The sequence below is a fragment of the Blennius ocellaris genome, assembly GCF_963422515.1.
Source record: "Blennius ocellaris genome assembly, chromosome: 3".
Lineage (NCBI taxonomy): Eukaryota > Metazoa > Chordata > Actinopteri > Blenniiformes > Blenniidae > Blennius > Blennius ocellaris.
Window position 1 is genome coordinate 14,278,402 of NC_137652.1, and position 23,681 is coordinate 14,302,082.

The 23,681-nt window shown below is 40.5% G+C and overlaps 1 protein-coding gene across 3 annotated transcripts in view; it reads right to left on the bottom strand.

The window, feature by feature from the left end:
* atf7ip (activating transcription factor 7 interacting protein) overlaps window positions 1-22,904 on the bottom strand; it is a 33,791-nt gene extending 10,887 nt beyond the window's left edge. For all 3 annotated transcript variants that reach the window (XM_080516954.1, XM_080516953.1, XM_080516952.1), the window contains exon 1: window positions 22,591-22,904. The gene's annotated coding sequence lies outside the window, so the exon portion shown is untranslated. The remainder of the gene's footprint in view (window positions 1-22,590) is intronic.
* Between the last annotated feature and the right edge of the window lie 777 nt (window positions 22,905-23,681).

Sequence of the window (23,681 nt, forward strand, 5' to 3'; positions counted from 1 at the left end):
TGTAAACATCACAATTCTTTCTCCAAAAACCAAGAAATTGTGCAAATGACCCAAAATTCATTGCAATCAAATCCAGCAGGGACTTGTAACTTTCAGGGACTTTCTTCTTTAATTACATAACAAAGGTCATACTTGGCATCAGATTCTGGAAACAGGCTTTTGGACACATTCAATACAATAACCTGTATTTAAGCAAATAAGAGCAGTAAAAGTAAAAGTATTTTCAAGATACTGAGATACTTCCTCCATGGCTGGACAGAGTGTCACCTCTAATGTAATTTTACAAATCTGATCCACATGTAAGACATTCTACAGTTGTCTTATCTGAATGAAAGGTGTTCATGTGGGGCAACAACAAAGCTGCGTAGCATTTCATGTTTTATCAGGTGAGGGCATTAAGCCGCATCAGTTTTACACCGTAAAGTTATTTAGCTTTACTGTTGCTGCTTTGCTGCCTAGTAAAACCGCAGCCGACAGAAACGGACCAAGTCTTCAGCAACATCTAATTTTGCGACTCTGCAGCTACCACATGCATGAAGAAGAACACAAAGCTGAATCTGGATCAATGGTGTCCTGCACACTGAAACTAAGAAGCATACAGAGATGATGGAACACAAGTAACATTACTTCGTTAAATCAGAGTGCATACTTCCTGCAATGGCAGAGAAGAAAATAAAAGCATGATGACATGTTTTCCTAAACAATTTATCAGAAGATCCTAAAAGGTAGTCCATACGGGGAAAGAAAACAATGCAAACAGCTGTCCTTTGTAATAATTTCCACTGCCACAATCCACATTCCAATGTTATTATACACTGCGCAGAGAATATGATTCCCCTCCCCCACCCTACGGTCTCATTTACTACGCTTGTATTTTGTGCAGACACTCAAAATGGCCGTCTGCTGTGCTGTTCGCTGCCAGGCTGAGATCTCAGGAGCTATCTGAAAAGAGTTCCCTCACAGATCTATCAGGTTACAGCACCACCGGTCCTCATAAGAATTATCTGTTGGGCCTGAGGCTTCAGCAGAATGTCAATGTTAACAAAATGTGGAAGAAAAGATTAATTTTCTATACCAAATTAGAACTACATTTACAAGCTAAAAAGAAAAAAAAATACAATAAATAATAGATGGCATATTTTATGGTTTGACTGAGAAACAATGACTATTGAAAATTATGTCATCTGTAAATTAAAAATGGGGAGATTTACAATTTAATTATTCCACTGAAGCTCTTGACTAAAGATGATTCAGAAATGCAAAAAATGTTTCGAATCTGATGAAGCTAGGCCATGGACTGCAATGTAAGTGTAAAAGAAATGTGTTCAAGTAGGGGAGAGATAAAGTCATCCACACTTGAACTTAACACCCAGGGAAAGCCTGATTTCTGATGCGAGAGTTACAAGTTTCTTGTGATGTTGTCCACTGAGAGCTCTTGTGGAATATTTCTCACAGAGATAATCAAAACCATGCATCTTCTTTCAAATGTTTAACGTACAGGTTTAAAAAAAAAATGTGCAAAACAACCCGACTTTAATTTAGTAGCTTAGTTTTTGAAGTCTTCCTTCCCAAGTTTTAAGAAATTTGTTTGGTAGACCTAAAGAAGTATTCCTCACATGATGCTCAAAGTTTAAAAAGTAGCAGACAAGGTGAGCCATTGATCTACTCTCTCTTGCTCACAGTGTATTTTGCTGTTTTGGCAGTGAAATACAGACAGGTGCTCGTTTCAAAACTTTTCAGATCCTTTGAAACCCCCGCCAAACCTTTCATCTCCAAAACACAGGTAATAAGTCTGATAGGGATGCACCGATCTAGGTTTTTTTCACTTCTGATCCAATTCCAATACGTGAATTTGAATATCTGCCGATACCGATACTATTCCGATACCAGAACTCTGTTGGCTTTAATATTATTATTATCCTTATTGTTGATTTTATATGAGGCTGTAATAACCTCCTCTCTACAGTAAAGTATGAAATGTATCCATGTATCCATGTATTCTCTCAAAAGGCAACTTGAGGTTAGTATAAGGTCAGAAAACATAGCAGTACAAACTATTTTTGTTCACTTTGGACAAGGCAGGGGTCTGTGTGACGTCATCATCTCATAATAAACTAGTTATATATTTAAAACCTCAGAATCACTTGATCAATCCCTGGAGAAATTATTTAGCAACGCAGCACAAACTTTTTCCAGCTCTAACACAACACAAATGATTCGGACTATTTTCAGGGAGTTTAGCGTGGAGTAGGACGCACCTTCGAGGAGGTGTGAATCGCCTGCTACTACGGAGGAACGAGCTATTTTGATGCTGCAATCAGCGCTGTTCTCCTCGGCGACCTGGCGTTTTAAAACGGTGACGTCTGGCGGCAGAGCGCCTCGCTGTGCAACGGCTTTGCAAACATCCACGTCGATGCTTTGCCGTGTTTCCAGCGTGAAATTCGTGCAAACAGCGACATGTCGCCATGAAAAGTCAGGTCGCACAGAGCTATTTCCCTGCTAAGCTGGCTGCAAACTGTGGAATGGATTTCCTGACTCATTGAGACCCGCCTCCGTTCAGGAAATCCATTCCACATTTTGCAGCCGGTAGGGAAACACGTGGACTCATTTCAGCAGAAGCATAGACGAGGCTTCATGGATCAGAAATCTCTGCGGGTTGGATCGGAAATTTCCGATCCATGAATTACATTCATATCGGAACCCAATACCGATACTGGATCGGATGGGTTCCATCCCTAAAGTCTAACCAGATAGTTGCCTTGCTCGCTGAATGTCTTTGCCAAGTAACATTCTCGGTTGCTTTGAGGAAAGTTGATCAATAATGTGAAGGACAAACCATTAACAAGCAACTTGGGAAAACCCTGTTGACCTCACGAGAACAGTGTCTAAAGTGTGAAAGACCTTCTTGCCTGAGAGAAGTTATTGCCAAACTGGGTACACATAAAAACTGACCATGAGAATATCTCATTCATCAAAATGAATCTAGATTAAATAACCCGAGGTGCTCTATAAAAACAATAACTTTCTCATCTCACAAACCCCATTCCTGTTTGGGGGGTCTTTAAAACTCCATGTTAGTGTTTAATTACAGACCACCCAAAATGTGTGGGCAGTGCCAACAATACATACCTACATGTTCAGTCTGAGCAAGTAGAGCTATGAAGCAAAAGGGAAAATACCAGTTACTTTTCTTTAGAAAGCACTTCTCTTGGGAGCGTACACAGGTAGCAACACGTTTATTTCACGTCATTGAGAAGCTGGCACGTCAATGTAAGTTTACCGTAGGTCAACATACATCACAAATGTTCTGTGAGTCCAAGAAAAAAGCCTAAAAGGTGACAATCTAATATTTTCAAGTAGTATTGCGAGAATCAAAAACTGACCTTAAGAAGAGTGTGAGGCTGCAATGAAAAACTTTTGCATTCATTTAATAACAAAAATGTTGAACATGCTTTAATAACAAAGAAATAACATACTATAGCATGATGTGTGAGAGTGAGGCCCTCCATGTAATTGTTGATTGTGGGAGCAGGGAATGACTGAGAGGCCAGCACCACAACATAATAGGCAGGAGGAGGGGCTCAGTTCAGAATAGTCCACCTCCTTCATATAAGAGGTAAGTTTTGGGAACACTGTGTGGCTAAAGTGAGCCTAAACTGGGCATTTATCAACACCATTTAATTTAAGAGAATCCAGATCAATGTTCTTAACAATAATGTGCTGTGTTCTGAACATGACACGGTGAAGTTGTTTAGATTTTTCTTCTTCTTTCTGCACATAGTACATTTGCAGGTACAAAATATACAGCCAAATCAATTTATGTGTACACAGCATGCTCAATGTGGCATGGCAATCATTAAGAGTAACCCTAGCTAGCAGCGCACAGACAGAGAGGAAGTACACTGCACAGACTGTTGCTTAGCAATGCCCATCCCCCATCTCTAGCACAAACTAGTCCAAGGTATGGAAATCTACAGCCAGCATGGACTGAACCATTCAGAAAAAACACAGGGGGGGGGGGGGGGTGTTCTTTTTTAACATCAAAGGCAAAGGAGGTTTCAAGATTTAAAAAATAAACAATAATAACTTCTAGGCTGTGTCAAAATCAAATGTTTTCAAAATCACTGCCACTGTAAATAAAACTCTCCATGAAAATGACACCACCTACATTAACCTCTGCTGAACCTTTACAGACTGTATTTGAAATAGATACGTATAGGTGGGCACATAAAGTACTATGGGAGAACCACTGTGACTGAACTGAACAGACTGCGGTTCCTGTAGTGAGTCCTCCACTGGGGACCTTACTCACGTTCTAATATGACCACACAGGCTAAACTAAAATGATCACACATAATAAACACACTGCTTATGTTTGACTATTATGTCACTGAAAAAAAAAAAAGGAGATTTCCAAAACTATTTAGCTTTATCTGCAATGTGTAACACTTCCCAGCCAAGTTTGGGAGAATAAATGTTCAATACAAAAGTAATACTGTGAACGAAAAAAATCAAGTATTCAGACTAGAAGCTGTCACAGTTTACACAAACAGCTCCGCCCCTGCACAACTGGTTCAAACCGGAACAAACCGGAGCAGCTGAGACAAAAAGGATCCAACAAAACTAGAATCCAGAAACACTTTTACTGATAAAAGTTCAGCTTAAACAGCAGAACTTTGAGGGGGAAAAACCAAGGCTACCTGGTGAAAGATTTTTTTTTTCTTCTTTTTTAATTTTTCATTAGTGCCATTTGGTTAAACAGCAACACTTTTGATCAAAAGTAAAGAGAATAAGTCAGATTTTAATGATTGTACTAATTCAAAAATCAAACCTTTTTAACAAAAATAATAAAGCCATCTGAGAGGGTCATACATGGTGTCTACGACAATACAACTATTGAAAGGAATAACACGTGGACTATACCACTATTATCACCAGACAAAATAGGACACAGAACATGGCGGAGCAACGCAATATGAACTTTAGTCAAAGCTTAGCTAGCGAAGCACAGCCAGCGCTAAATTGCACACCCAAAGCACTCTCAACCCAGAGGCAGCTGCCCCCACCCTCCCCCTTCTCTCTCTCTATCTCTCTCCCTCTCTCACTCCGACACCCACACACACACCCCGTCTCACTCTGAAACAGCCTCTGCTACTCAAACATGGACTAAACCATTCCGGCACGGGGAGGAAGTGGGGGTGGGGTGTTCAACACAAAAGAGACAAAAGAAAAACTATATTTAAGTAAATTAACCTTCAAAATGTGGTCGGAGATGTTGGATGATTGCAACAACTTAAAAAAAAAATTTGTTTTACACAAAGTTATAAAATCAACCGTTGTGCTGTTTTTAAGCAAATTTCCAAGGCAACTTCTTTAAAACTAGTTCATCTTAGAGAATAAAGTATATTTCCCCAAAACATACAAAAATAAGTACTTCATATGACATATGACATTGACTTCTTATCGGCTACTTATGGACAATATATTCATATATTATAATTAGTGTCACATATGTATGTTGGGGTTTTGTTTTTTTTTAACCACAGTTCTTTTTTTATGGCCTAGAAATCCATTTTAGCCATGCAGTCTCATGCTAGCTGCACACGACCATGAAAAAAAGAGAGCACAGAGTGATACACCAAGCAGCTTCTCTCCGCCCAGTCTGAGAATCAGCAGGGAGGGCTGCTGGAGAACAGACTGAACCATTCCAGCACAGGGGGTGGGGTGGGGGTGGGGGGGCTCTACTTAACAGAAACAAAGAAACAAATCACACAAACCTAAAAAGGAAAAAAAAATCAATTAAGAAGTGTGCTGATTTACTTGAGAATTCTACAACAAGTGTAGTCACAGTTATATTCTGACATGACTAATAAAGACACATAAAACAACAAATCCTTCCATAACCCAGGAAATGTGATTTAGTTAAATTCACTTTCATGTGCAGTATTCACCTGGAATAATGCTAAACTCTTACGTGAGAGTCAATAAGTCTTGCTGTGCATTCCTTGCACGACCCTCCCTTCTGCCAGCGCAGAAACACAAAATGGCCACCAGTGTTCCTGCAAACAGCTTGCTGAGCACAGACAAGAGCAGATCATGTAACAAGCTCCGCCCACAGAAAGAAAAAAAAGAACAAGTACAGTGTTTATCTGCCCAGATCCACTTGCATGGGACCTTTAAGGGGCATTCATCTAATGAATTAAAACAATCATAATTAAGTGATCATCTCAAAAAGGTGCTTTAGTTTGCAGTTTGAAAGTCCCACATTCACAGTGCAGTGGTCAGCAACATCAAACTCCAGCTGAGCTTTGACTGAAGAAAAAAACAAACAAAAGTGCTCTTATTTGAACATCAAATGAGAGCAAAGCTTGTGAAGCTAAATACAGTATGGACCTCAGTTTAAATAACTAGGTAATAAAACCACATCTTCCATCATTCTGACTGCAGTCATTATTTCAGTAAACCTGACACACGGCTGTATGTCAGACATTGTAGATGAAGCACACACCCCAAAAAATTTAGGAGTCATCAAAATTAGGAGTTATTTTATATGAAGGCTAGATACAAAGTGAAAAGAAAAAAAAAGATGTCAGCCAGTGGGAGCGGAGGCTGCATTCCAACATTACTGCGCACAGCGCGCGCTGTCTTCCCATCCCCCACCTTCAGCGTCTGCATCTGGATTCACTGAAACTCAAAATGGCCACCTGGCCTGCTGAGCGCAGCCACACTGAGCTCCTCAACATCTCATCATGTTTCGGCAGCACACCATGGAAAACAATTCATGTGTACACATGTCTCACGGAGTCTTTATTTTAATCTGAATTGAGCTATTGAAAAATGTTGCTAAATGAAATGAAGTTAATTAGACCCAACTCTTCTTAATATAAGTAGCCAAGGTCCATCTCGTCGAGGCTTCACTTGGTTTTTCCCATTTTTAAAAGTTCACGTGAATCCAGTTAGATTTTCTTTAGCTGCTGTCTTTTAGGACTCAATAGCAGTGTTTTTCTTGAAATATGGTGAATAAAATACTTCAGTTTCAAGATATTGTCTTGCCATCTGATTCAACCGATGATGCCCTTGTTTAGAAGGTGTGCCATAATGATGGAGGCTCTTTTGCCGAGCGTTGCCATGTCCGACCTTGTGCATTCCTACCCTATTTTTAATAACCTGGGAATGTTTCTCGAAAAAGTCAGCACGTCTTTCCTTTTTTCAACTCCACAACAGGCACGTCAGGTGGCTTCTGAACTGCCCAGAGGTAGAAAAGTGATTGAAGTAGTCTTTGATTGGATTTTAGGGCTGATAAGACACTTCAGAGTTTCATGCAATCGAGCCAATGAAGGTCAATGATTGAGTTATTCTGAGCATTCCTGTGACATTCCTTCATCTGTTGATGCCACTCATTCATTCGGGTCACGCAAGTGTTAGAGAAACAGTAAGCAAGTTTCCTGTCAATTGTTAAACTAAAAGATCAACTACAGTGCCTACATACTATTTCTATACCTTCCCACATGAGGGAACAAACAATACAAAGCTAATCTATGAAGTGTTTTTGAAAGGTCTATTGAAACACTATTCTATTTGGGCAAATGCTTGTGTTTTAAGTAGAGAATTGATGATTAAACAATTCCTACATGCTCATTAATAGAGCCATAGTTCATAATTAAAACTATGCAATAACAATCTAGGTTTCTTGACATACGCCTGAATACCATGCACATGATTTGTTTTTCTCTGTTCTCCAAATGAAAAACATGAATACCAGTAAGAGCAGAGTAGAAGGAAAAAAGGGAAGAAAAACTGGAAGAGGTGGGGGTGGGCCAGACAAGCAGTTTACATGTGAATCCAGAAAGCACATGGTGATTATTTAGCCATGCGCATCAGAGAGACGCTTGCAATCATCATAGCAACAGATAAAGATGAGGTTTGACCTGAATAAAAAAAAAAAAACCTTTGTAAAAGATCAAATCACCTCAGGTTTTCTGAAAACATGACAATAAAACACTTTTATTTAGTTACAAGATGGTTGTAAAAGCAAATGCTCCATTGTTTCCCCCCTGCTAAACTGACAACCTGTAGATCAACTCTGCAGAAACTACGGTTACTATGGCATGGTCTAGCGCTAGCTAGCGCCACACAGCAACAACTTAAGCCCTCAGCCTGACACAGAGCACCAACACCCCTCCCCCACACCTGCAGTCTGCTCCAGAGTTTTACAGCCAAGCATGGACTGAACCATTGCAGCTGAAGGGGGTTCTCGATAACCAGGAGGGATCTATTCAGGCCAAAGCCAAATTGAACCCTCTTTAGACAGATCTACCTTTGAGGTTACATGTTGAAAACTGAATTTGATTGACGCTCAAGGGACGTGTATTGTTCAAGAAATCTTTTCTCTTACATTTTGGAATAGTTCCAACCCCAAGCCCCCCAAAAAACTGCTATTGCTTACCTTTGAGCTTTTTTGATCAAATCTTCTCCCTTTCTGTTTAGCAATAGCTTGTATACGTTACTGTTTAAACATGGCCATCACTCAGTCATCTATTCTGTCAAGATCCAAGTTAAATATACATGTACACGTATAGACAGGGAGGAATACAGTCTTTGTATGAGCTTCTTTTTCACCCTCTTTCTCTGAGCACATATTCAAACACTAACATAATGTAGCTTTAATGCACTTTCAAAGAAAATCTGGGAATACACGCAACACTTTTCTGACTTAATACTTAAACATGCAAACCCACTGGATACGTCCCCTCCCCCACTCTCTCTCCATTGATGGATCACTTGCAGTGAACGCTACAACACAAGATGGCTACTGCTGCTGCAGCAAAAATCCCTGGTATCAGGAGTACCGCTGCCTGTTCCCACGTGCGACTGTCTCCTGTGACGTCAATTCATCTTTATGGTATTTGTTACTTGTAGCGCTGTAGTTTTTTTTAAAACAATATAACTTACTTCTATTTTAGATGATCAAGTTCTTTTTAAATAAAGAATTGTTTGATGTTGATTTACATCGTGTCAAAAATACACATCACTTCCGACTGTCCTCTGTAAAATACTTCACTATTGTTTCGAAGCAGCTACATCATCAGTTAGTAGGCTTAACAAGACAAGTCAAAGATTATAGGGTTGCAATAAATTTGACAGTGTTGAGCAGACCAACAATAGCTGGTGACATCACACTTAAGCTTCACAGGGTGATAGCTTGTTGAGTACTTCAATAGCATGACCAAAACAGTTATAAATATGTTTCTGGGTTAAAAGTGAAATATTGAAAAGAAGTTAGCATTATTGTACTTTGTGTTGGCTGTACATACTGGCTTTCTCAGATCCATCTAACAAAGTTTGTACTTTAGGCAGACTCAACTGATCCATACTCCATAATGTAAAGTAGCTCAATCTATAAAAACTCTACCAATTAGGATGCATGGAATTAGTCGGTTAAACGATTAAATGATAGCTCATAACCCTTGATAGAAGACAGTAGAAGAGAGATGTTCGCTCAGAAAATACATCGTGGTTTCTCAGTGCTTCTGTCAATAAAAAAAGGGTAGCACTGTGAGAAAAAACTACCAACTCTACTGGAGCAATACTCAACCACATTCAAATTATATTGACCTGCATGAAAAGACACGAAAAGTTCTACTTGTGCTAGCTACCCAAATTCGTACCAACATGACATTGTATAATCACTTTTTACTTGTGTCAGGGTTTGTATGCCTCTCCACAATTGACTCTGGTGGCGTAACATGCTTTGTTATGACAATATGTTTGTTGGTTTTTGCTTTCTACCCTACCCTTTTCTCTCTATCCCATAACTCCATTTGGAATAGCACAAGGCCAATGAGCCTGGCTCTTGCCAAGATTTCTTCCCGTTGAAAGCAAGTTCTTTCTCTTTCGATTGTTGCCTATGCTTGCTCATCTGGAAAAGTGGCATTTTTCTTTGTGAAATGCCTTGAGATGACAGTGGGACAATATAACAAGTAATCAAATATTTCTGATATCCGCCAAAGGTTACATTGGCGAAAACATGTCATGTAGTTTTGATGCAATCCTTAAAATGAAATCCTGATCCAGAATCAAGATGTGGATCGCCTCCAAAATTTAATGGACTCCTCCATAGCCTAATATTTATTTGTGGTGAAAATGTTGACAAACTGTGCAGTTGTTTAATGTAATCTTGCCAACATGCATACAGACAAATATACACCGGTGATATTACATCCCTGACGGATGTAAATAGAAATTAAATCAATTTCATTAATTCCCCCAAATACCATGAAAAGTTTAAATATTACGGGCAAAATCATCCATCACTGACATAATGTTCTTAATTTCCTGGCTTAAACTGGCGTTTGCTCTTGGAAACAACATCTGAAAACAACATTTGATCTTGCAAAAATATATAGACAATATCATGACATACACTGTGACCACAACAAAGAAAAACTTTGAATTGTAAATTTAAAGGTTGTTAAAACAATCTTTTACCAGTCTGGTCCACTCAGGATGAAACTGGACTGTACGTGGTTCCTGAAGTACATTCAATCATATTTAATAATTATCTTGTATACATCTTATATACATGTATGTATGTAGATATATTGTATACATCTTTGAATTGGTTCAGTTATGTGCTTTTAAATAATCATAACATATTTGATGTTTGGTTCGTTCAATATTAAATGGTCCTACAATTTGAAATGTTTTTTCAACTGATTTATCGAAAAATCGAAAAAACAATCCACCGATTGATTATTAAAATAATCGTTAGTTGCAGCCCTAATCAGGATTGTAAGCATTATTTAATAATGGCTTCTGTTGGTTGAAAATACTACACAGAGTACTAGCAAGAACTAATAGATTATATTTCTCTTATGATGCTTTCCCTTTATTAGCTTCACCTGAAATGTAGAATAGGTTTAATTCTTTTCAAAATATAAGCCGCGGTCCCACCATGCTGTTTGTGCTGGGATAGAATGAGGCTGCACGGGTAAAGCCACCTATTGTTGTTTACATCCACCAGTTTCCGCACTTGGTAGTTTGGTTTCATTCCAAATAAATTCTGGTATTTCATTGTTTTTTTTCCTCCAAGATGGAACTTTGTGACTCGGTTTATTGAAACATTGGAGTGCAACATCGCAGCACGGTCTTCCGACGTGGTGCAAACGCTCCTCTCAGTAATAGGAGAGGAGGCGATTCAGCGGGAGCCGCAGTTCAGAATGTGAAAATTTAAGCTGTGTCACCGAGAAAGGAGGCTCAAGACTTTACTTGGAAGGCTGCATTCTTAGCCGGACACATACCCACGCCGTTCACAACCCCACCTACATTTTCACTGTACTGTCTGAGGTAGGACCACAGGACAATGTTGGATCTGTGGTACGCTTTACCATACCGTTCCCTACCACCTTGCCCCGGCACATACTGCGTGGTGTGTCAGCTGTACATCCAAAATATGAATGTTCAGTTCCACCATATCCCAAGGGTTCTCTATTAGATTGAGACCGGATGACTGTGGTGGCTGTGAGAACACAGTGAACTCATTGTCATATTAAAAGTACCAGTTTGAGATGATGTAAGCTTTGTGAAATTGTGAGTTATCCAGCAGTGGCCAGGGGTATACTGCAGCCATAAAGGGATGGACGTGGTCAACAAGACTCCGGTAGGCTGTGGGTGTTCACCCATACAGGTCCACTACTGACCCGAATGTCATTTCAGAAATCAAAACTCAGACCAAGCAATGATTTTCAAAACTTAAAATAGGCTACAAAAGTGGGCAATTTAACTGTGTGGGTAGTTAAAGAATGTCCACTTTCAAAACCGACGTGGTTTGGCTGTAAAACTAAAAACTGGATGCATGCAGGTCGTGTTAGAAAACAATAGCATTCAATCAATACATGTGAGCAATGTGCAACCACATTCAATTCCAGCACTGAAATATTAATCTGCACAGTTGCAATGCAAATCATACTCATGGCAAGGCCTCATCCTTTACCCACATACGCTTTTAAGCCTCCCGATCAACACACCATGGCAATGACTCCAAGAAGTTATTGGTTTGTGTTGAGCCTGAATACCCAGTGCTGGGAGGGACGACGATAACTGCACAAAAGAAAATTCCAGTAACACTGGTAACACAGTCGCTTGCATGCCAGGCCCCCAGCAGGTGCTGTGATTCTTTCTAAAAGAGTGGCCAACACTTGGCGTAATGTCCACTCAGCGCCTCCGCACCCAGCCTGCACCTCAGGGATGCACTTCTGCACCTTAAACCGTGCATGTACGTGGCTAAGCTAAAAGCTGCCTGAGTAAGTTGGCTTCATACTCCGATCATCTCAGGAGAAAAGGGATTAAAGCGCTGGGCATCCCAGTTAGAACAGCACAGGTGCCTACCCCAATACCAGCTGTGTTATATATGTTTGATACAAAAGTCGCACCTGACTATAAGTCGCAGGACCAGTAAACCTACCGTATTTTCCGCCCTATAAGGCGCATCTAAATACCTCAAATTTTCTCAAAAGCTGCCAGTGCGCCTTATAGCCCGGTGCGCCTTATGTATGGACGATTGTTCTACTCCAGACTGCTATTTGACAGCTGAACAACCAGAAGCTTTTATTTTGACAACTCTAACTTCACAACTGGATCTTCAGAGCGGACCACACTCCGCACAACACCTTAATCACTCATGGTTGCACACCAACATTCTAACAAACCAAAATAAACTAGATGAAATAATTACTCCCTAAACTGGGGAACAAAAACACAGCATAAACACAATCAACACAACACCAAGCCCAACAACAACCCACAATAACCTCCAACAACACAAAACATGAATTTGTCGCTGCAAGGCATGATGGGACATCATGCCTTGCAGCGACAAATTCAACCTGAGCTCCTCAGTGCAGCCGATAGAAACTCCCATAATTCATTGCAGCTGTTTGTGGTGTTTTAAATGCAATTATTGGGGGTTATATTTGGTTTGTGGTGTCGGTAATAATTGTGTTGTGTTGTGTTTTTGTTGCTTAGTTCATGTAGTTTAGTTTATTATTATTATTATTATTACCGGTCGTTGTAAGTTGTCAACCAGTAGTGAAGAAGGTTTTGTGTGTAGTGTCGTCCTGGCATAGGCTGCAGGTAGGACTATCAAAATAAAGGCGTGCACCCCACTGGGTGTTAGAATCAGTGGAAAATGTAAACTAATGGCTTTGAGCTATAAATGTTGCTGACCACTGGTCTATTCCATGCGCCTTATAGGGCGGTGCGCCTTATATATGAATGAAGTTGTAAATTATGTCAATCAATGTAGGTGCGCCTTATAACCCGGTGCGCCTTATAGGGCAGAAAATACGGTATGTAAAAAATTGTGACAGTGCAGAAAATAAGATTCGAGAAAATTCCCCTTTTCCATCAAGAAGAACCAGGTGCTAATTCAGTGCTTGTGCCAGAGCTTAGTTTGTTCAAATCTCATACCACCCAAGAACCGGGCACATTTCGATTGACCAGGAGCTATAGCCGCTGTTCTACCGCACAGTACGTGGCAGAGCGGGGCAGTCGGGGAGGTTACGGTATGGCAAAGTGCACCAAGGACCAACTCTGCCGCGCAGTCCCACAACAGAAAGTACGGTCAAAATGTAGGCGGGGATGTAAAGGACTCTTGAGACGTCCGGTGAAGAACACGGAAGCGGCCGGCGGCCGTCCAAGTCGTTCTCCTGTGACTCAGGTTAAACTTTCTCATTGTGAACAGCAGCGTCCAGCTCCGGCTGAATCTCCTCTTGTTCCCGAGAGTAGCGACACAACACCGTGGTCTTTTAACGGCCTCGTTAAAAGACTGTGGTGTTGTGTTGCATGCCGACGTTTCAATAAACCCAGTTAACAAATCAACCAGTGAGTGCAAAGCGGCGCATGCAAACAACGGAGGGTTTGCGACGAATGAAATAATTGAATAATAATAATTATTGCTGGCAAGTCGGGAGTGATGGTCGTCACTACCAACGGTGGTGCCATCGCTCCTCCTCAGACCTGTTCCTTGGTACTAGGTACCTCAGCGGAGGGGTAGCGGAAAACCGTACCCTTGGTTTGCGGTACCCTCCACAACTTTAAAGTCGGACCGCGTGAAAACCCATTCTGCCCCGCGACGCTCTATTTGTCACTCACATGGGAGAACTGGGTTTGAGACCTGATTGCATCAAGAGTTCTTTCCAAATATGCTTAGTTCATTTTGAAGATACAGTGTCCAAATGTCAGACGCCAATGTACGTAGCTGTTTACCGATCAATGGTCTATAATCTTTTTTAACTTCCTAATTTGGTGGAGGAGCTAGTGGAGCCTTTGATGGTATCCTGCTGCAGCCGTCTCCCGCTGTATTTCCTCCAACACCCGCTTCGTCCAAGAGGCTCTCCAACTTATTTTGTACCTCGGTTGCAGACCACAGTGCCAGAAAGCAAATTTTAAAAATGAATGAAGACACTCGGCTGTGGGCCAACAACTAGTTCCACCTCAAGCCCGTGATACATTGTTGCTTCGCTCTGGCCCAGCAAAAAGTTGGTACTTGGTAAGCACCAGTTTACAAAGCATAGGTCCCTGTGGGGGCTTTTCCACCAAAAAAAACCAGGTGGTAATTCGGGACCTGGGCCAGATTTAGCAACAGTTCTTTATGTTTTCACTGCCAAAGCCCTGGCCTATCAGGGTCTAGACGTGTGCTAAGCCGGCCCCATATCGTTGCTGGGCCAGAGCAGGGGCAGAGTTATCGCTACTAGTGAGGCAGAAGAGACACTGTCACGGCATTTTAAAATCTAGAGCGAACATCACCAAAATACAGAGAATAATGCAAAGGGAACAGGATCATTTAATCCGCGATCGTGGAGCCGGTGGGTGAAATTGTCTGCAAAATTGTGTTAAGTGCTGCAGTTCACCTGTGCCGTCACACAAAGGTAGTTGTGTCGGATGTAGAATTTTGGTTGTCTTTTTTTTGGGGGGGGGGACGCTTTTCATCGTAATATCATTGTAACTATCTTCACTGCCAGGTCTTGTATCGTGTTATGACCGCAGGCTGAGGTCTGCATGCGTGCTGCGTTGCCTGTGCGCTCTGCTATGAGACACCCCATTATTTTCTACCCCACAGAACGTCTTTATAAGCCAGACTTTTGGTTCATCAGCAACTACAAAACAAACTACATACTACTGTAAGTGAAACCTTGGATTGTTTTTTGTTTAAAATGTGCCTTTTCATGGCGCTTAATGTGACAGAACTTCTGTTTTTTGACCAGCATGTTTACATAAGTTGCCATTTGTTTTGTGGAATGTTTATACAGGATCGCTTTCAGTAGGCGCACAATCAAAACCCAAACACTTCTTGGCTAGAATAAATGCGTCTTTTATTCCCCACCAATCAGTGAACAGCAATACATCACACAGCAATGATAAATCAATCGCTTCTCTCACCCGTGACGCTGATCTGGAGAGCCCACAGACCGGGCATGAGAAAATGCTGTGCGGGTCCACGCGAGTGTACAGCCCCGATGTAATGACTCTGATAATCTCCCCCTTACATCTTTCTTTATAGTGAAGAGTAGCTGCACCGCCCCGTGCATCGTTGGAGACTGGCCAGGTCTCCCAGACGCTCCGGAGCAGGACAGCTACTCTCCCGTTCAAAGGGAAACCCTCGCTGGTTTCGTAAACATGTTCCGAAACCGGCGCCTCCCTATTCCTCTCCGAAACTACTCATGGAGCCAATTATATTAGAATCAAAACATCTTATCAAAACATCTTACATAAGCATGAATAGGGTTTCTTAAGGTCTCTATACGGACGTGCGGATCTGCACGTACGCGTTATTCCCCTTTACACCATTTCAAACAGTTTTAGAGCTGCGTTCTATTATTCTATGCCTCCATTCCTCCCCAGTGTTGAAGCATTTGATTCAGACACATCCAGAAATAAAGTGAAAGGAGCAGAAATTCACAATGTAATGCTGAAATGTTGAACAATATTGCCCCAAGCTCATTCACACGTTTCTTTCTTTCTTTCCTATGGCCACTCCGGGGCTCTGTACTAAAGCAAGGAGGATGTGAAAAAAACAACAATGGAGCGATGAGGAGACACAATGTCTTCTCAATCTTTGGTCTGCATCCGAGGTGCAGGCCAAAATCCACGGAAAGACCTAGATGACACCCATGTTTACAGTCCGTCTCCTTGTTCCTGTATGCACACTGCCGGCGCTGGTCAAATCAGTGACGTACCACGTACTGAAGTGATGCAATGACTTGGCTCTCACCCAGCTCCCTTGACAATGGAAAAACAACCAGTTCTTTGGCAGTGCGCATTTAAGAACTGGCAATAGCGCCAGTCCTGATCTAGAACGTGGTTCGTTTTGGTGGAAAAGCCCTATGCCAGATCAGGCTCTGGCTCTGGCTCTGACTGGCATTGGAACATCTTGGTGGTCTCAGGGGAACAGGCCATTCAGGATTAGAGCTGTACAGCATGTTAATGGTAGGACAACTAAATATTAATTTGATGATATGGAGTTCTTTTTTTTTTGTTTTGTTTTAAAACACATTCACTGTTAGTTGTTAACTTTGATACCAACAATGTGGAGAATTGACATTGAAAACAGTCAAGAATTTAGTTTTGTTAGCTTTTCTCGCAAATAATGAACATAAAAAGGATGTATTTGTCTGCCTGACACAACCATACCTTTTGAAATACACAGAAGCTTTTTGCACAAATTTTTCATGATAAAAATTGAGATTAATTTTATGGGTGTCTAAAAAAACACTTTTTCCACCACTGTATCCCAGGATGTTTGTCACATAATGTATGTAACATGCATATTCTTTAAGAGTATTTTCTCTTTGTTAAACAAGCAAACAAATATTGATTAAAACCTTTATTTATTCAGCAGAAAGAAAGCACTATGTCTTGGTAGAACCAATCCAAAGGCACACAGACACCAATGACTGAAGTCATTTAATTGCAAGTCATAGTGTAATGGAAACATTCAACAATATTATTGCAGGTAACATCATCCAGCCCTCATGTAGGAAATTATAAACTTTTCTGATGAATTCTATGAAGTTCTACAGCACTGAAACATTTCTAATCATGCCTACAATGGGGGATGAAATCAAAGAAGATGCTCCAGGATTCAATAACCTAAATAATTACTATAATGGCAGTACAATACCCAGATGCCACTGGCACTTTTATGGCTGTAGGTCCATTGGCTGCATTTATATGGTCACTTTAATCAATCTCATTGACCTTTTTTTCCCTTCGGATTTTAGGATCAGATTGTCATATTTACATGAAATACAAGAAATCGTAACGTTGAAATGGTTTATATTATATATACACACCAAGATGTGAACAGTTTAATTTCAGTAGATCAATCGCATAATGCTTTGCACTGTGATGTTTGTGACATGCGCACAGAATCACACATCGAGCATTACCTTTAAGTCTGCCAGTATCAAAAATAAAATAAACTAGAGTGATGACGCTGGTGGTGCTATTTTTTATTTTTTTTTTAATTGTGACATTATCTTGGTTAAAAATATAATCAGGGCGAAAGGAGCACGAGTCACTTTTTTGGTGTGGCATGAATGATATCGTTGTCAAAACACAGACGTGTGTACGCAGTCACGTCATAATGTTCGATGAAGTAACGTCGCAGACATAGATGCAAAGCTCCGACAATAGGAAGCCACACGATGTGCCATTTAGATGGACTATCATCAGATCAAAAACCAGACTATACCATCGTTCACGATCCGGTTGCAATTTCAATGGGATGGTGCATTTAGAATCAGATTGAAGTGTAAATTTAATCAGGTATGCATTTAATCCAATTTCTTTTGGTCCATGTAACTACAGCTAGTGTGAATCAATGTTGACTAATCATTGGCATATAGATTATTGTCGTCGTTTGAGGACCAAAACTTTGCATCACATGAAGAGAAGAGTGGCATATGTTAGCTTAGAAATAAATTGGGCTTGCTAAAATTCAAAAACATTCTGATCATTGCCCAAACTTGTAAAAAAAAAAAAAGTTTTCCGAATGATTCGAATAAAACTCTTTCTCAAGCGGCCAAATGAATTGTTTACCTGCGGTAAACAATGCAAACACCAACACTAACATGGATTTTTTCTTTAAGATTTGAAGCGTGGGGCAAAAGAATGGAATACCTCCCAACAATCATATCACCAAGCAAAGCAAGGGTTTGTTTTGGATTTGGTCAGCTCACTGGAACAAATTGGACGTGTTTTCTGACTGGACTGACTTTTCCATAGTTATGAGAACCTACGTGGGCACTCCATCTTAAGTCTGCATTTGCAGCATTTCATTTGTCACAATGGACAATAGCATTTGGATTGACATCAGAATACGTAATTCCTCCCATCTGTCAACATCTTTAACAAAAAGGTATGTGACTTCCCTGTTCCTTTGCTGGATTTAAAATATATATATATTTTTAACTAAATTTTGACAATTTGTCGGAATATACATTTTGTTCTAAAATCTAAATACAATGCATGATAGATTAACATGTTGGTATTTTTACTAGTCAAAACAATTTAGACAACTTACAGAAAGTACAAGCGGTCTCCAACTCCAGTCCTCGAGGGAACCTGTCCTGCACGTTTTAGCTCTCTCTCTGCTTCAGCATACCTGAATCTAATGATGACGTCATCACTAAGGTAGTGAAAAAGCCCAATAACAAGCCCCTCATTGCAATCAGGTGTGTTGCAACTGGGAGAGAGCTAACACATGCAGGACAGGAGCCTTCGAGGACCGAGCGTGGAGACCTCGGATATGGTTATACAGAAAACTATTTCTTCCACAATACACATCAATACAGCAGGTTTGAATCCCATGGTGTCTTACGTTTGGTCGTCATAACACAATGGACCCTCCTGCAAACAGAATTTGCTCAAAACATACCAGAATATGTCGACAAAGCAAAACAAAATGAACTCAGTCCAGCAATCACACCAGGATTTGATTTAATTCTACCAACGCTGATAATTGCGAGACACCCCAACTGTCAGTAAACTACAGCAAACTGTTAAAGAATCTAAATACAATCTGATCTCAACAATGGCTGGCTGGAGGGTTCTGCGAGTACAGTTTAATGCCAAGGTGTTTCCCTTGTATAGTATCCTGGGATTGCACATTGCATACTCATACCAGCATATCAAGGGCCGCATGTGGATAACAAATTAGCCATTGTAAAATGTTTGTATGATACATTCCAAATACAAGATTGCCGACATTGGTCGTGGGCAAAGATAAAATGAAATATTAAACATTATAGAATGGGAGTGGATGCAGACACTAGTTTCATTACAGGCCTGGGGAGATGCTCTTTTTCTTAAAATAAAAGGCCCTTTTGGTAAGCATTTCAGTCAGCAAACCCGTTTTAAAACAAATTATATATAAGTAAAAAATGTGTACCTGCCTAGTATTAACAATAGCATCAAAAGAGTATACAAACAAATCTTTTAGTCATTTAGTGTGGAACAAAACAAATTCCAAAATGAACTAAATAGAATAAGTATTTCGAGCTTGGATCGAGATCATATTTCTCATTTCTCGATATCAGCCTGAAGCAAAGGAACCGGCTGTAACTAGTTGAAACCGGCTCTCATAAATTTGGCATGGCTTCAAAAACAAATAAAAAGAGAAATGTGCTTTCAGTACAATTGTAAGTACCAATGTGGAAGTTCTAGTACCATTCAAATTAGTATCATGAGTGTTCACTGAGAAGATCTTTGATTTGACAATAACACACCACAGATATTAATTAAACTGCAAAATATCTACATCAATTATATATCTGTCTATATGGCATTTCTGTATGTTTGGAGACATTTCTTTTTTCTGTTTGCTGAGTGATTTTAATATAGACTACTTATTGTGATACATGTCACAGTAATTGTCAATTTTCTATGTAATATTTATGTTGTACCTCAAATACAAAAAAACTGAACAGATAAATCTGTGGAACAGAGCTTGGTTGAAGTGACCCGTCTTCAGAGAGTGAACGTGCAGTTTGTCAGTCATTCACTCTCAAAGCATCACATGTTCACGTATTCCCTCGCGTGTACATGTTGTAGACCGCTGCAGCAAAAAAAAGACCAATTGTCTTTTTTATTTTTTTCGTTATTCTCCATGTGTGGCCTAACCCTACCCCCTTTATGCATTTACACTGCATATTGCTTCAATATAGACAAAGAGAAAAATATGGCACTGACCAGTATTCCCATGAGACAAGTACGAGTCTCGGTAGGTCTTTGGTCATGATCATGGGCCAAAAGCTGCACAGCACTGTTGGGCACACAAAGTCTCTTTTTCTCCAAGTGCAAAATAAATGTATGCATCTAAAATTTTGCAAGGCAAGACAGAACTTTAGTCTTAAAAAAAAAATTCAAATTTGTGTCAGTATGCAAATCAAACTGTTGCGCAATTAGCAGGGAATTCAAATCAATCGTATTGGTAAATGTACATATGTTGTTTCAATAATGAAACATCAATGATCCTAGCATTAGCAACAACTCACTCGGAAAATGGAGGTGGCACTTTTAAAGGCTGCTTCCTCTTCTGTAGTTAAAAAAAACCAGCCTGTGTAATGAATTACAAGTGCACTATGTGATCACTTCCACTGGGTGAAGTGGGGGATGGTGAAGCAAAAAAGAGGGCAGTACCATTTGCCAAAAAGGTACAAGCAAAAAAATAAATCAAAAAATGCTGCAAAAACTGTACTGTTGACATGGTTATAAATAAAGATTATTTTTCAAGAAACTATCACAAATCTGATGAGAGACTAAATGTGAAGGCAGATACACTTCTACAAACTATGGCTGATTTGTGTCTTTGTGGCTCAGACAGTAAACAGGCAGTCGGTCATTGAACCGAACTTCATTTTACTTAAATCAGAGAAAGCAATATTTTGGATTGTTATAGGAACCCACAGGATATGGAAAGGAGAGGAACTGTTCAACTCTCTTTGCCATTGACATTAAGCCACACCCACAACTGAGGACAGTGAGGTGGATGGAAAATTACTGGAACATACCACTTTACACCAGGAGGGGGGTCAGCTTCACAAAGTCAGGAATGCAGCAGTTTCTTCCTCTCTTGGACACATTAATCAGATTCTTTGTCACATTTTGGTGCCCTTTTTTCTATACAGACTATCAGTTAAGAGATACCATCTAGTAAATACCATCAATCATAAGTAAAAAAAAAAAAAAAAAGCCTTCCAATGAAAGTTGTCAAAAAGAACTATAAATAAAGTAATATCAGGAATATTTGCTTTCCATGACCTCACATTAATTATTTAGCACTTACATGTAAAAAAATTCAAACTAATCATCAAAATCTGTCTTCCTTCGTTGCCCCTCCCCCAAACTGTCCCCTCTCCAGCATGCAGCATGTGCTCCCTGCTTGTTTTAGCAACAGCACAAGATGGTCGCCCTATTGACTCGATAGGACTGAACCTTCAAAATGTAAGCGAGTAACAGAAACATCAAAGCAATCATGACCCCAAGACAGGGAAGTGATCGATTTGCAAGGGGACTTATCCAATAGCTTTTGTTAGATAAAATTATTAGTTTAAAAGGCTTTCTCCTAAAATCCACAGAACTAGATCCGGTCTGTCTATATATTCACTTGTAGGTTCATTTCCTAAAAGTGTTTCTTAATAGAATGAAACAAAAGTTGTGTCATATTCTCAGGTTAGCACTGTGCAAATGCTAAAACCATGAAAATCGCCAAAAAAAAGACATGAAATTTGTGATAGGAAATGGAACAAAAGCAGCCATTCATTAGCGAGTTTTCTTTGCGCGGTACCTTAGGCAAGAGCCTAGCTATTCTTCAAAAACTGCTAAATGCCTTATTAATTTTTACTAATTATATGTACATATGTTAAGCATTGTACTTCAGTTAGGTAATAATGTATAAACATGGTAAACATGTTTCGGAGAAGAAAATCCATATAGCTAAATGGCGTGAAATTCACTGTCTCAAAGACGCAATTTAACAAATGTGACTTTGTAACGAACCATCGCATTAATTCAACATAAATCAAAAACACAAAAGCTCAACAACAATTTCAGAAATGTTACAACAACAGAAATCAAAACTAAATTTAGCTTGTACTCCAAAAGTCTTTTTAACGTGTCAAACATGCTGTAGTTTTGCTATACCTAACAGTTTTACAGTTAACAATTGTACCTTAGCGTAAAATATGGTTTAGACTTAATGCATTATCGCACATAATTTCACAAATTTTCCATTTCTAAAATAAGAATAAAATATGAAGTAAACATAGCAATAACAAAAATCAATAATAAAAACATTGAGAAAAAGATCCTTAAAGCTTCGCCTGTTCAGCTAACTTCGCAACCGCTAGCTAAAAACACGCCATCGCTTCACAGCCCACTGCATTAAGGTGAGTCCAAAAGAGAAAGCAATCACAATGTAAGCGGTTAGTAAATATGTTATTATGTTAATGAACCCACGTTTATGAAAGTAACACTTAAAACACAACACAAGGCTAAGGCTAGCATGCTAACTGCAGTACCGCGACTCACCGACGTTGCCGAGCGACGTTCCCGCGATTTTCTTTCCGACTTTGTGGCACTCTCGGTTCCTCCTGCTGCTGGTAGTACAGCTGCCAAACTCCTCCGGACCTCCGTTCCGTGTGCGAACCGCGGCGCTGGAGGATGTGTGGTTATCGGAGGGACACACAGGCTCCACCGGTGTCCAATAGCGGCGGAGGGAAAGTAGTGAGCCGTGCAAAAACAACTGTGTAGTTGAGTGTTGGCGGACTCGAGTCCCAGTCCTCCTCCTCTCCTCCTCTTTCAGGAATAGACTCCTCCTCTTTTCGAGCACAAAAAAAAAAAAAAAAAAACGGCGTCCACAGACCTCAACCGCCGGCGTTTGCGTCTCTGCAGCTTCAGGAGGTGTCGGTGGTGAGAGGGAGGGAGCTGGGGGGGGAGGTCGGTCGGTCGGTTGGTTGGTCGCGTCGATTAACCGTTGCGCCTCGTGAAGGTGAGTGTGGAGGGTCCGGGAAGTGACAGGTCGGTGTGTGCGGACGAGGGGGGGGGGGAGCAGCAGCAGCAGCAGCACCTCTGCCTGGAGAGACGGAGCTGCAGTAATGGTTGAGGCAGGCGCACAATAACGCGACGGTAGTTGGAGGTAGAGACAAGCGGCAGTTAGCCTCAGAGGGAAGGGGGGGTTGGTGGTGGTGGGAGGGGGGGGGTTCAGATTCCTCCTCCAGACTGAACGCACGAGCCGGGTGGGAGGGGCTTCACGAGATGGGGCGGAGCCAACCACCAGCAACCTGGAAAATTATGTCCAAACTACAGACTGATGTTTTTCTAAAAAGCTGTGCATCTTCCCCTTGTTCCAGACACTTCTGGATAGGCTGGAATTTAACCCCCCCCATACCTCACCTGACCACCACACAAGATCTTGACCTATTTTGAAGCAGTGACATTACAGACAAATTCACTGAAAACATCCTCACCCAAGAAACATTTTTGTTTTTCTGTCTGTGGATTTTCCCCTGGTATATGTGGAATCCGGCTGTGCCTGTCATTGGGAGGGTTTAAAAAAAAAAAAAAGGGAGAACAATAACAATGCAAGACAGCTTTATTTACGTAGCGCCTGTCAGTACGAG